The 14652-nt window shown below is 40.1% G+C and overlaps 2 pseudogenes; one reads left to right on the forward strand and one right to left on the reverse strand.

Annotated features, from left to right (window-relative positions):
* Window positions 1-201: 201 nt before the first annotated feature.
* On the reverse strand, window positions 202-2882 carry LOC143642040 (chondroitin sulfate synthase 1 pseudogene; annotated as a pseudogene).
* Window positions 2883-9842: 6960 nt separating this feature from the next.
* On the forward strand, window positions 9843-11484 carry LOC143399242 (KH domain-containing RNA-binding protein QKI-like; annotated as a pseudogene).
* The last annotated feature ends 3168 nt before the right edge of the window (window positions 11485-14652 follow it).

Genomic DNA, 14652 nt, shown 5'->3' on the forward strand with positions numbered 1-14652 from the left:
AGGCATTCAAGAGATTTTTTTTTTCATCCAAGACATTTCAAATCATCCAAAACATTTCTGCTACATAAAATTCAAAGGAATACGTATTCAAAGGCAAACACTAATCACAATTTTGTTCACAAAGCTGAATATTAAAGGAGTCTTATGTAAGAAAATCACTTAGAAATTGTATCCTTGCATGGGCTTTAATAGCTGATCTAACTAAAATTTTTTTAAATAGATAATTAAAAATGTTTTGGCCAGCGGAGTTGACTGGCTGCTTTGACTGTAACTTGGATTATTTTTCTCCAGTCACATTTCAGCTAATTGCTGCATGGAATCATGTGATGATGCTTTGGACCACAAACACATTTTGTATTCTTTGGGAATCCAGATTAGGGTTCATGAAAGACAGGGTGCTGGACATGCACTATTCCTACATCCTGGCTTCTGAACATCTTCAAACCTGCTTGGAGAACATTGCTGAAGATTTCCAGATCCTTCATCCCCAGATGAGAATGGAAATTGCCACCCACTTGGGCAAGATATCCCTTTAAGTACCAGTAATGTCAAAAACACAGCTTCTTTAGAAGCCAGTTTTTCTTTTGAGTAAAAGGAAAAATGGTTTTCCATGGTAACTTTATCACCATAAATAATGTTTCAATCACACTGTCTAAAGATGATTGGGGAATGTGTTTGTTGGCCCCAAACTGTATTTGCTCAACACTGTTGCAGGAGTTCCATGGTAAACAGCAGTCAATTTCACAGAAGAAGTGCAAAGATTTGTTAATAATTGAGAACATCCCACCCTGAGGGCCAGAACAACTGAAAATTCTACAGACACAGGCAAAATCTTCATATCACTTTTAGGGTACTTACTGCTATAATCTCTCATCTGTTCTACTAGTTTAGCCTTATCAGGGTTGGAGTCAGAATTAAAATGTAGTACAACCACTTTGGTGTTCTGATTTGGGGTGGGACATGTCTTCCCCAAGTTTCCCAGAAACCTCATAAACATGTCAAAATATCCAGTATATGACATTTTAATCTTTGGGCTCTTTGCATTTGTTCTTGGATCCAGGGAACTGGAAAGGAAGAAGCTTATTCAAGGAACTAGAGAGGAAGAATAGGTTTTCAGATTCTGTTGGCCAGCTCCTGAGTGTCTAGTTCCTAATGCTCCACAAACTGGATCTTGCTGAAAATCTGCTATAGGTCTGCATCCCTCCTCACTGGAACTGACATCTTCTTGCCTTTATACTTCCTGTGTAGAAGGAGCAGGTTCAGAATGTACTCTGCCCCATACATGGGATTCACCACAAGATGATAGCCACACAGGATCTATTTATCCATGATGCATTCCTAGGTCTTGGTGGTGGCCTTGATCATTTCCACAACCTACATGAAGATGTCACCCAAGGCTTCCATCTAGGCTGAGTTCATTTCTTTTTTTTTTTTGGGGGGGGGTGCAGGTTTGCTAACTCTCCACAGCCAAATATAAATTCTACCCAGTCAGAAATTCCCATTGCAGAATTTCCTCTTGATGGCAGGACTGAAACCTCAGGAAGGAAGCAAGGATTCCCAGATGTTGGTCCTCTTTATGCATCTCGGTGTTGCTGTATTTGCTCATCAGGATGATTTCTCATTGGAACTGTATTGTGTGATGATGCTGCTCTGCAATTTGCTGACTGAGAATGTAGCTATGCAGTTTATGCTGGTAGCTTTGGTTTTTGTTCAGGTTAAATGTGATAGCTTGGAGAATCTTACTCTAATGGAGTTCTCAGATGTACCCCTTCTTGTTCTTTTCAGAATTCTCATTTTAAGAAAAAGCTGATGCATCTCACAAGACCCAAAACACTTCTGTAGAGCTCAGTCCTGTCTGCCTGAGAAACAGGGGCTCACTGATATTCAAGCTCCTCAGAAATCTCTTCAGATAATCTCCTTTGATATAAAGATCATCATCTGCTTCCAGATCACTGTCTAAGTGGTGCTCATGCATATACTTAAGCATCATAAAAGTCTTCTGGGGTGGGCAAGTGCCATCCACACCCCACAGTGACGCTTCTGGAATTGGTACAGATGTGTCTGAACCCTCAGTAGAGAAAAACTCCACTATCCCAAGAATTGTCTTAGGTCATGTTCTGAAGGTGGACACAGCAGGAGTCTGAAGTATTTCTGGGTGGTCATTACTCCCACAAAGAGGAGGTTCCTGTCATATGAGGCCACCAACTGGGAAAAGCCTTGTGCCTCACAGACATCTTCCTGTGCCCTGCAGGCCTGGGTCCTTTTGCTGTGCCTACAGTCCTCCAGTCTGCTATGTCACAACTGACCCACGGGTCTCACTGGTTGTAGCTCTGAAGCACAGAGAAGAACAAGCCTGTGAGGCCAGCACAAAGCCCAGCAGGAGCCAGATCTGAGGCAACAAGCAGAGCTAGGCTCGCCAACTTGCCTGGAGCCATGCCCATGCCAATCTGCCTGCAGGGCCGCTCCCACCACCTATGTTCAGGAGCCCACCACCACAGCTTCCAGTGGCAGAGACCAGCTTGCCCTCATGACAGAAGGCCTGGTCCCAGATGCTCAGCGGGTGACTAGGGCCAGCCATGCCCATGGCGGCTGCAGAGCTGACAGCAGGCCTGGTGCTGAAGATTCATTATGCACACCTGCCCACACACCACAGTGACCTGCTCCTTTAAGAGTAGAACATGCCCTGTTCATGCAAGCTGCATCTCCTGAGCAACACCGCCATGACTATTCTTCCTTTTCCATGGAAGTGTGGGGGCAGTGCAAAGGCAATGGCAATGGCACCTGCTCAGAGATCTTGTCCTGCCCTGATGGCACCCAGGCAGGCTCCACACCTGTTCTCCTTGTGGCCTAGACTGCTGCTGCTGTTTCACATGCTCAGACATGGCTCACCATTTCTCTTTGATATATTTTCAGTTGATTTTTATGCAATGTGAGAAATAATGGTCTAGTTTTATTCTTCTACATATTCCACCATGCCCTTCTACCATGCTGTTTTTGTGATAGACTCAGAAGCTCATGGAGACCTGTGAAGCCACCAGCCAAAAATTAATGTGCCCTTCTCTAACTTTTTCCTGTCAGGTATAATGGTCACAGTGAAAAAGAGCTGACAACCACAAATGGGAGAGTTACAGAGCTCATTTGGGGTTCTGGTAGTCCTGCCCAGCATGCAATACTGAGGGGAGTCCTAAAACTTAAGAAGGGTAAGAAATGGGAACTTGAGAACCTGAAGAATTAATATCTCTGCTAAAGGTACTTACATAGCTGATCATAAATCCTAACAATGATATAGTTTTGTAATTTAGTTTCTAACATATTACCATGTGAATTAAAGACAGGAGAAATAAAGTTCATAGTTTGAATCAATAATGGAAATGAACACAAGAATGCCAGTATGCACATCATACTTATGACAACAGCATCATAAACAAGAAGGAATACATGAGGGTGGGAGGAGAGGGAACATGACAATACAACTCAGGCAGCATCATTGCAAACTATGTTGGTATTGATGTAAAGCACATAGAAACCACTATAAAAATAAATTTCAAAAATTAATAAAAGGACATGAAAGGTAACAAAAGTGGTATGATGGGGGAAAATAAACAAATCACAATGGAAGCTGCTAGTGGAACAGTGAGGAACCTAAAAAAAAGGGGGTAAAATATATGTAGAAATCAGCACATTGGCAGAAGTCTGTCATTATCTGTGATGACATTAAATGGAACACATGAGTCTTGGTTTCTCAATACCTAAGAAGCCTGCATCCACACAAACTTTCACACAATTTCTGTACACTATTGCATGTGGGGAGATAGGCTTGGGTTTGGCAGATTCTCTTCTAACAGAAACAAGGCACCTGTTGACATGAACGTGACCTGCCATGACTTCCCATGCACTGTCAATGCCACCAATCAGAGACACAGGACAGGGTACATTTTGGCACAACTGGCACAGAGTGAGGCTAGACATACTGACAATAGGCTCTCCAGGGACAGAAGATTTGGGGTCCTCAGGAGAGGGGCTTCCACTCTGTGAATCCTCAATCAGTAAGTGTCAGTGGAAGGGCATTCAGAGGAATCCAGGAGAGAAGCTATGGTTGCACAGAGTCCAGGAGTGAGGCCAGCCTTGGGTGAAAAGGAGGAGTCCAACTGTAGTCCCTGAATGGACATCAGGAGTTTTTAATCTGTGTCTGGGGTTGCAGTGACATTGCAGTGATATTCTGAGGGTCAGACTAACACAGGATCACCCCCCAGGACACTGGAAATAGCCAAGGGACAAAGAAGACCTCACCAGGGAAATGCACTGAAGGAGGCTGATTGTATGTGTAAGTATGGCAGACCACACTGGTTGAATTTTGTAAGGGAGAACATACTAAGCTTCAGATGCTGTAGGAGGGAGCACAGTGTGAGAATATGCGGCTCCTCGGGTCTATTTCCTTCTCCCAGCATGACTGCATGTGCCTCCTGCTAATCTCAGGGGACTTTTTATCACTGTCCAGAAGTCATCCATGGGAAGGCTTCTCTATCCTAGGGTCTTCCAAAGTTGCCTGCACAGTCTTCTCTGGCATTTCCTCCCACCTCCAGCCATACATACCTTTCTCAGGAAGAATTTCCTATGTGGTCTTGCATGAGGGAAGGGGGCACTTGGTCACTTCTCCCTGCATGAAAAATGGACAGGCTCCCTGAGGAGAATCTCAGATTGACACTAACTCTCATCTGCCTCAGTTCATAGCCCTAAACCTGGAATTCACCTTAGTTCAGAGGCAGGATCCTCTCTGCTTGAGGAATACTTGAGAATTCATTTTTTAAAGCTCAGCCATGGAAACTGTGATACTGATGAACTTCACAGAAAATAAGGTACCTTAATTTGTTTTGTCTGTCAGGACTGGATTGTAGTGCTTTTTTACATGTCACATAAAGCATGGAAGATTAAAAAAATAAGAATAAATGTGGCCACTTATTGTACATTGCAGAATGAGATGTGTCAAACACAATGTTTGAGACTAAAATTGGTGGTAAATCCATAAATGTAGTCAGTTGATTAAAAAACAATGTATAACACGTGAAATACATAAAAGCATGTAAACAAGAACAGAAATATTAAATTAAATGCCAAAGATGAAACCAAAGTCCATGTGGGAGATACTAATAGGACCATGAGGAATGTGAGGGTCTATGGTGACCTTATGCTGAGTCACTTGTCATCAGTGGTCTCTCAGCAGGGAGCTGCCCTGCCTTTGGACAGGAATATGAAAGGGCAGCAGCCCATCAGAACTAGACGCAATTAAAAAAAAAAAAAAAAAACAGCTCAGAAGAATTGGAAAAGTGGCAAAGGATTCAAAACCTGGAAAGTGACTGTAACCAGTGGTCAGGGAAGTCAATGGTGATATTTTGCCCAAAGCAGCTTGAAGAAAGTTGAATGCTGAACCTCCAACTCCTCAGTCTCTTCTTTTGTCCCCATAGCTATTTTGAGTGGCTTCCTATTAATAAGATGCCCAGAGGATTCATAACTTCCATGTTGACCAAACACACACTTACCTCCAAAATCTAGAGATGAAGCGAGAGTGGTCTCAGAAAGCCCGGCTGTGCTGTGCATTTGAGGAGAGAAATCAATGAAGAAAGATGTCCCACAAAGGCACTCAGGGACTCTTAGGGTTTGGATATAGGGTGTGCCATAAATATCATGGGGAAGGCAATGCAAGAATCTTGAGAGGAAAAAATGAAAAGGTTGTGAGTTGTAAACTAATCAGTGGTTAACTCCAATGATATAGATGGTAACTATATGCAGGCAGACTGTGGCTGAATGAGGTTGTCTGGAGATGAGACTTTGGGGTTTCTATTTTGTTCCTGGTTTCTCTGGGAGACAGAGGTCTCCCTGCTTCCTGATTGTCATGATTCAAGATGCTTTTCTTCTCTATGTCATTCAGCCATGATATTCTGCCTCAGTTTAAAAACAGCAATTGAGATGGCCATGTATGAACTGACAAATCTCAAATCCTGAGACAAAAAAGAAAATTCCTCCTCTCATTTTTTCTTGTCAGATTTTGATCACAGCAACAACATACCTAACTAGTCATAAACTAGGAAGGCCATTCTATACTCAGAAAGCTGATCTAGGCTAATAAATTCCATGGTAAATATCCTGATGCTCCATCTAGTACCACTCATTCCTTGCATTTTTATAATGAAAATTGAGCCATATGTCCTAGTTATTCTGGGTTATGAAACAATTGAAGCATCAGAACCATGCTGGAGGTGAATCCAAGGACATGTAAACAACCTGACCCCTCCTCTCTATGTAGTGGCCTAACAGATACACATATGCAGGCATGAGTCACAAGATTGCAGGGATTCACTTCTAGCCTCCATGGCTTGTACAACAGAAGCGTTCCTTCTACTACCAGAAATATACATGTGATCAATTTTGAGAAATACACTAAAACTATCACATTTTAAACTAAACATGGCACCATATTCCACGTGTGTCAACCAGAAACTCATTGCCACTTCCATGATCACTCAGTCTCCACCTAAACATAATTATGATATCCAGGCTTCATGTAATAAGATGATCCACCAAACTACCACCCCAAAAAATGTGCATCTTTTTTAAACAAGAAAATACATTTTTTGAGCTCAAATATGTTCATTGTCCTCCACCTATGATCTCCTGTAAATTAAATATTGAAATAAAATGTTAACTTTTTTTTCCCTTTTGAACCAGGGATTGAACTCAGGAGCAATGGGCCACTGAGTCACATCCCCAACCTTATCTTGTGTTTTATTTAGAGACAGGGTCTCACTGAATAGCAAGGCACTAAGCTATTCTTGAGTCTTCTTTGATAACATGATCCTCCTGCTTCAGTCTACCAAGCAGCTGGGATTACAGGCATGTGACACCAGGCTTGGATAGTTACATATTTTTAACACACCTATGTTAGTTGACACTAGAATCAGACAGAGGAAGGAAAACATATTCAAATATATTCACATTAAAATATTTTTCCATAGAATTCTAATTGGTGATTTCTTACTTCTGTATTCTAATTCCCTTGACCACCAAAAAAAAAATGCTTTGGCTAATGTAGATCTCTAGCTAGTAGTGCCAGGTGGAAGGCACAAATCATCACTTCATACAACATAGGTGCACCAATAGCCCTGCTGAGTTGGATTGTGTTGGTATTCTGACCTTAAGTGCAGTCCAAGGAAGTACTAGAGAACATGCTTCTTTCTATGCATTGCCTCCTTATTTTGAGTCAGCAATGGCAAACTAATTCCCCTGATTATCAGGACCAATCATGACCCAATAGCCCCAAATTGGTCTAATGATTCCTTGTCATGAGTAGCAAAAGGGAGGCTTAAACCCAGGTTAGAGCAGTCATTCTTGTGTCCTGTGTTTAGAACTAAGTCCTCTGCACTAGATCAATAATAGGGTTGAATTACTGAAATGGGAATCAAACATTGTGCTAGTGAGTCACTAGTGTGTGGAGTCATTCCCAGTCCCAGGCCCTAATTCCAGCTTCAGGAATTCTGCATATGCCACAAACATCATTATGTATTGGATATGGGTGTAACCACTCACCAAGATTCATCTTTGGCTCCTCAAAAGCCAGTCAACCTTTTTGTCAGACCTGGTGTTTTAGAATGTTGGGGAAATGTAAGAGTAGTAATGGCAGGAATATGGCTTGATTACTGTCCTTTATTGGCTGTGACATAAGCATTGTGTTCAGAAGACCCATGCTGAATATCACCAGGGTGGTTAAGGTGTTCACTAAGTACATGGATAACAGTTTTGGCAGAAGCACTGCAGGCAAGGAAAACAAGCTCCCTCAAGGGTAAATGCATGTTTCACTGAGAACTAATGTCAGTCTGCCATGATGAAAGTTCTAGTGTCATCAATCTGCTCTGAGGTACCTGGCCTCTTCCCATAGGAAATAACCTCATATTAGAACTCAGGGTTGGGTTCTGCTGTTGCCACCTGGCTATAGGCAGGTCACCTCTGTGAGTGGAAATATGTTGTCATGACCACATGAATACTCTCTCTTCATGAAAGCTGGACTTTTTGTTCATGAGCTGTTTGGGAAAACGTGTTTATAGGGAAGGAAACCACCTGAGATACACAAATTGAATTAAGATCCACCTCATCATCAGGATCATTTCCTTCTCAGGTCACTCTTTGGAGATTATGACCTGGCATCAAAATACCTTCATGACTTTGCAAACAGAGAGTTTATTTTCTTTATAGTAAAACCGTGATGATGAAAACAGTCACTTAAAATCAACTGCATTTCTGTGAAAATAAATGTGAAAATAGAAGAAGCTTGTAACATTGAACAGTGAAAGGACTGCTTTTTTATACTCCCAAATTAGATTATTTATATAACTTCTCTCTATATGAATACACTACCAGTGTAACTTTGAATCATGTAAAACCACAAGAATGATAAATTATATTCCATATATATATATATATATATATATATATATATATATATATATATATATCCAAAATCACTCTACTGTCATGTACATCTAAAAATAAGAAATACAAATTTTAAACAATTATACTATATAGATTTAGAAGTGTTATATTAGTATACTACTTAAATTATGGACTTTCATAAGATAGTTGGTCAAAGAGTAGTTTTGAAACAAACATCCAATTTCTTCAAAGTTGAATTTATTCTAATAAACACAAATCACATTTACATATCTGGCTTCAAATATCAAAGGGTGAATATTATTTCTGTTAACAACTCAGTGGTTAGAAAATTACCAATCCGGCTTCAGTTATTTGGTTAAGTAAATCTATCTTAAAAATGTAAATGAGAAAATAGAAAAAGATCAAACATTTCTGAGAAAATTTTACTGTCCAAATTGACATGTAATATAAATATATAAAACCTTTTTTAAAGAAATGACATGATAAAAAGTATATACATTATATCACAAATAAGTGTTCATCTTATCTTTGTGGAAATGATACTTCTTTACTATAGTGGGTTATATAACATTATTAAAATAATTATGCATGCTTCTGTAATTTAATGTGGTTAGGAGACTTTGCATAATCAGCTTTCATGGTTTTATTAGACATTTTTGGACCAGAGTCATCAGGTAGCAGCAGTGTCACGCTCACCTTTTACCCAAAGCCTCACCTCCTCCCATAGGACATACACATGGAACTCCTGGGATAGTGTCTGGTGCTGGAAAGTCGGAAACATGGGGCCTTTACCATATGCCCATGCAGAGTACTGGGAGGGAGCCCTGCTCTTGCTCCTTCCCAGATGCAAATTATCCATGATGCTAAGCCTCCTTGACCTTCTCACTGGCAAATTACACAGTTCTGGCTTCATATTCAAGTGATGACTGGTGTTATTTTGTACCTACCAGCAACAGGCTTTGCACCATGAGCTGTTCTTCAAAAGGCGTATAATTCTCTACAACAGGTGACATGACAGTTCCCAAATGCCATGGTCTGCATTAGGAATCTCCTAGGGGTCTTTCCCTAAATAGCAGATTTTGTCTCCTATCACCAAGTCCTCTATTAGCATATATAGAGAGGATATGTTTGTCCATACAGCTGGGGACCAGAACCACTGTGGCATGTCACAGTGTCTCCTCACACTGGAATACATACACATTCATCAACATTCACTGTAGCTCATATAGAAGCCTCCATGGTCCTCAGCTCTGTGCCTAGAGCAGGAGCCAGTGCAGAGAGGTACACTGGGTCCTCAGCAGACAGTTCTCAGAGTTACCCCCACCCATACCTTCTTTCTGGCACTAATGCCAAGGCATAGGGTAATGTGGTCTGTGGAGACTGGAATATGGTCAGGGGAAATGGTAATCCCAGATAACCTGATGCAGTTGGTGAAGGACAAGCAGCTCTTAAGCATCCTGTCTAAATTCTGAGGGATCTTCAACCACCTCAGCAGCTGCCAGATAAAGGAATTAGCAGAGTACATAAAGTCATGCACACACGTTAAATGTCGGTACAAAAATAAGAGGATTGCAAAATTTTCTGATTATTTGGGGCCTATTGTTCAGTTATGAGAGAAACTAAATGTGTCTGTAGGAGAATATTCTGATTTTAGCGACTCCAAAATGGTGTGACCACTTTGGAAAGCAGATTGGAGATTCCTTAGAAAACTTTTAATGGAATCACCATTTTACACAGCATTCCCACTCTTAGATGTATACACCAAAGACTTAAAATCACACCCTAGTGATGCAGTGATATCACTGTTCATAGCAGCTGAATTCACAGTAGCTAAACCATTGAAACAATCCTGATGCCCTTCAACATTTGAATGTATAAACAAACTGTAGTGCATTTCCAGAATGGAATATTACTCAGCCTTAAAGAAGAATGAAATTATAGCATTGTCAGATAAGTGGAGAGAGTTGGGAATATCATGGAACAGAATAAGTCAATCCCAGAAAGCCAAAGGCCAAATATTTTTTTCTGATAAGTGGATCAGGTCTATAACATTCTGAAGGAGAGTCAAGAGAAGAATGGAACATTTTGGATTGAGCAGAGGAGAGGAGGTGGAGGGGAGGGTGTGTGGGGATGAGATGGTGGAATGAGAAAGACATTACTACCCTTTGTATGGTATGATTTAATGAATGGAGTGACTCTGCATCATCTACAACCAAAGAAATGAAAAGCTGTGCTCTATTTGTGTAAACAAATTTAAAAAATTTAAATATTTAGATTTTAATTTTCTTAGTAGGATCTTTGGCACCAGAGGATTTACAGCTAAAGAGCTTGAGGCAGAAACGGGAGGTAAAACAATGGCCTGAGACAAAGTCTCAAAGATAAAGAGAAGGAGGAACAAAATAGAGCAAACTGAATTGGGAGTATATACATGAAGATTTAGATGTACTAATCACTGTGGAAAGTGCTCAGGATAGAGCAAAGTAAACTATAGAGGGCCACTGAAGAATTGAGGCAAATACTGGTACCTGCAGCAGAAAGGGAAAAATGTTCAAACTGAGTTAAAATTATAGAATGTTTATTTTATCCATCCTTAATAAAAATTTGAGAACAAGGTACATCCATGATGTGTCACTGTATTGGGAAAACTGAAGAAGATGTAGTTGATGAAACTTCTGATTCTGAATGACACCTGCAGAGGTGCCCACATTAAATCACCAGACCTTGCCTTTTCTCTTTTGGCAGCAGCCCAGGCTGCTCCAAGGATCATAACTGGGGCTGTTTCTTTTCTCTGTGAAGTGACCCTGAGTACTCTTCTCCAGCTGACCCTAAATGTTGGTACAAAAAATAAAAGGATTGCAAAAGGATGCCTTTGATCAGACAAATACCAACCTCTGTCCTGCCAAAAGGAACTCCTCACACTAATGCTGTGATTGTCCCTCCAGGGCCAGAGGCTGGGTTGATCTGCACACCGTACAAATATCTTACATGTTGGCACCAGCCACTTCAGTTCTCGAGTACTCTATTGAACCCAATGGTGTGTGAGGTGCAGTGGCTACTAAAATTCGAAGGCACAGTATGTGTGTCCATCCTTTCCAAAGGATTATGACTGAAGGTGGAGCTGACACTGGCAACTAACCTATGAACTTCTGTTCTCTGAACTCTTTGCCCAGTAATGACCTGACCGTGCCTGCCTGCTGATCACTTAAATGGTTATTGCTTTTGCTTGTCTGTGGTCAGTGCAGCAGGCTGAGGGACTTGTCTGTTCATTTATCTTACAATCTAGGTGAAAAAAAAGACAAATAAAATGTTGTCTTCCAGCTCAGCTTTCTGTCCCCCAACTCCATCCATGTGTAGGTGAAAGGGGTTCTAGAACCTGTATTGAACAGTAGAGTAAAGCATTATGTCCCAAATCATCCCACAGTACTGATCATCTTTCAATTTCTTATCCCAAGATTAAATTACATATTCATTTAATGTGCCACTGTTCTGACTTCATGTTACACATGCTGTTGTTTTAATTTATTTACAATACAGGCTGTGCCATTATGATATTAATTTTGTTGTTTTAGTTGAATAACATGTAATACTCAAACACTTGAGGTGACAGTGAAAAATGAAACTATAAATTCTTTCAGCTTCATTTCATATATATTTAACTGAATATTTTGGACATTTATCAAAGGTCTTCAATGGGGAAAGAAAATTTATGAAATACTAGATGAGTAACATGTATGACTAATGTTGGCTCTGAACAAATTTTGAAATCTTAGTTGACAAAATATTGGATCAATGAAAAAGAAGCATGAATTTTGAAATCTGAATGCCTTGGTTCTCAGTATTACCATTCTTTTTCTCTTACATATTTGTTTAGTTGTCAATGGACATTTATTTTATTATTTATATGTGGTGCTGAGAATCGAACCCAGTGCCTCACTTAGGCTAGGTACGAGTGCTCTACCATTGAGCTATATCCCCAGCCCATCATTCTTTTTTAAAAAACCTTTTAGTTGTAGATGGACACAATGCCTTTATATTATTTATTATATGTGGTGCTTAGGATCAAACCCATGGCCTCACACATGTGAGGTAAGCACTCTACCACTTAGCTACAACCACAGTCCCTGTATTATCATTCTTTATTGAACTATTTCTTATTAAAGTATACAGTTTTAAGACATATTTTTACAATACTATGTAATTTTAGCATGGTTAGATTGGAGTGATGCCCATATGTTTGTAGAGCAGATATATATATTTTGTCTAGACTTTATTATTATCTTAGTAGTTTTCATGCTCTCTCTATATGGAAACCAAACTATTTCCAATGAGATACATGTCATTTAATGAATTTATCACCATTGGTACAAGTTTATAATGTATGTTTCCAACTTGTTTTATATGTATGTGATATATTATAACAAAAATTATTCTTGAGAAAAGGATTCAAAAATGTAAAACCACAATTTTTATAAATGAAAATTGCCAATTGTTTCCCAGTCCTTTCTTATATTGGGTGTCTTGACTTGATATTTAGTTAGCTAATAAATGGATCAATTAATTGAACACTTATGAAATTTTGTTGGGATTTTACTTACCTTGAAATTTAATTATTCATTTCTTTATTGTACCTATTCACCCACATTGTTAATTTAGTGAATATTATAATACCAACCTAAAAAACAACCTAAAAAGCAAACTTAGGGGTATGAGAGGAGAGTACTGATGGTGATGGGGGTCACCAGGGTAACTCCTTTGTAATTCATTGAGATCTACCTCAGGAACATCTACTTCTTTTTAATGTGTTTTATTTTACAGAATGAGTTGAAAAAGCAACTCTTACCAAGGAAATATAATTTTATTTAAAAATTTAACAAGAAGTACTAATATTAAAATTAATAAACAAAGAATACATAAATCTGTAAATTCTACACATAATAGACTGTTATGTCTTTGGAACCATAAAAACAACTCCTTCCCTAAGTCTTGCTGGCTAATTCCAGGTGCTGCACACCACAGGTGTCATCTCTCCCGTGTCCCGAGGCCAAAATTACTTCTCTCCCAGGTGTTTTACGGAGTCTATAACACAGAAACAGGGAAAAAAATGTCACTTTGGATGAGTTGCTGGCCACAGAGAGTGTCCAGAACCACAATTGTTCTCAGGAAATGCAAGATGAATTGGGCCCTGATCTCTCCTGGGCTCTGGGCAGGGAGCACTGAGGCAGGTATGTTGCCTTCAGCTGAGGCTGTTGTCTGTGGGCAGAGAATCTCTATGAATGTCCTCAGCAGCAAATTCTCATGAAGATTCACCTTCAGAACCTTCTGAGGCTGCTCCCCTAGAGAGTAAACATGAGGCAATGGGAAGGGTTCTCTAGGACATTTGGGTGTAAAGGCTGAGTAGCACACATCTGGGACCTGAGGAGCAGCCCCTGTGATGACACAGGGTGGAGCAAGGACCCTGCTCCTCCAGCCCTACCCTCTTTAGCCCTATCCTCAGACAGCTCTGTGCACTGATTTTAATCAAATTGCACCTCCTCTTGCATGGCCATGTTCACATGTAACTGGGGCCACTTCAGTGCTCTATTTCTTCTGATGGATTGCATAAAGTGCAACAAAGAAACTTAAATAATAGAGAACATGTGATTTTGACCTCTCCTCTCCCTCAAGTTTTTTCCACACACAAATTTCCTCTTCCTAAACTGCTTTATCACTTTTGCTGCATTGAGCCCACATTTTAAACCAGGAGAGGGCCCCTGGAAACAATTCATGTTATGGGAACTACTTTCCAATTGTGTAATCTTGACCTAGGAAAGGAAGGGTAAATTCATGCATGCTCAGAGCCAGCAAAGGCAGAAGAACCCAGCTACTCAGTGTTTTCTAGAACAGAGCCAGATTGTTTATGTCTCATACATCAGGCAACAACTCAATATTTCTGAAGACCCCTACACTCAAGCTCTGTACATGGCCATGCTGTATTGCTCAGCATGATTCAGTGGTGTGGCCTGTGGTCAAAACCAGGGAAAGACTAAGAATGTTAGTGCAGAGAGATTTAACAGAAATTGAAGGTCCAAGGATCTCAACCATCTGGATGAGGAAAGCACATTTAGAAAATGTGGGAAATATGATAATGTTTCAAATGTCATAAATATGGGAAATATGAAACATAGAAAAGCTACAGAGGCTCTACATAAGAAAGGATAAATAAGAGAACCA

The sequence above is a fragment of the Callospermophilus lateralis genome, chromosome 1 (genome assembly GCF_048772815.1).
Source record: "Callospermophilus lateralis isolate mCalLat2 chromosome 1, mCalLat2.hap1, whole genome shotgun sequence".
Classification (NCBI taxonomy): domain Eukaryota; kingdom Metazoa; phylum Chordata; class Mammalia; order Rodentia; family Sciuridae; genus Callospermophilus; species Callospermophilus lateralis.